General features: G+C 51.3%; 1 protein-coding gene across 1 annotated transcript in view; it reads right to left on the bottom strand.

The window, feature by feature from the left end:
* LOC116706700 (uncharacterized) overlaps window positions 1-676 on the bottom strand; it is a 2539-nt gene that overhangs the window by 1319 nt on the left and 544 nt on the right. The gene's annotated exons all lie outside the window — the stretch shown is intronic.

Below are 676 nucleotides of genomic sequence, written 5' to 3'. Positions count from 1 at the left end.
TACAAGGACCCAACAGTTCTAGTAGTTTCCTACAGAGCAAGCGCAAGTGCAACAGTGGCGAGGATGTAACAGGGCACAGCAGAGCGTAGCAGGACGTAGCAGGGCACAGCAGAGCGTAGCAGGATGTAACAGGGCACAGCAGAGCGTAGCAGGATGTAACAGGGCACAGCAGAGCGTAGCAGGATGTAACAGGGCACAGCAGAGCGTAGCAGGATGTAACATGGCATCGCAGAACATGTAGCGGGACCATGGCCAGTTGCTACCATGATTTGGAGCCTCCCTGATCCAGAAACGTGCTGGTTGAAAAAGAACATAAGGACTGCCGGGAATAACTCCCCAGAGCTTGGTTAGTAACAGTATTTCTGGGACATGGATGCACATAAATGGAAAGATGGAGGAGAGAGGAGCTTAGTGTGTCAAGAAATCAAAGGAAGTCCCCCAGCAGTCTAAAAGTATTACAGCCTAACTAAGAGAGACGGGTAAAGAGAGAGCCTGGTCGGGCTAGAACTCTCCCCAACCGGATCCCATCTCTCTGTCTAGGGAGATGGGAAGAGAGAGAGATACATCCCTCTGTCTAGAGGAGGTGGATGAGAGAGAGAGAGAGGAGAGGGAGAAGAGAGAGAGAGAGATCCATCCCTCTGTCTAAGGAGGTGGATGGGATGAGAGAGAAAGAGAG

The sequence above is a fragment of the Etheostoma spectabile genome, chromosome 18 (assembly GCF_008692095.1).
Source record: "Etheostoma spectabile isolate EspeVRDwgs_2016 chromosome 18, UIUC_Espe_1.0, whole genome shotgun sequence".
Lineage (NCBI taxonomy): Eukaryota > Metazoa > Chordata > Actinopteri > Perciformes > Percidae > Etheostoma > Etheostoma spectabile.
This window is presented reverse-complemented; position numbering and strand designations above follow the sequence as displayed.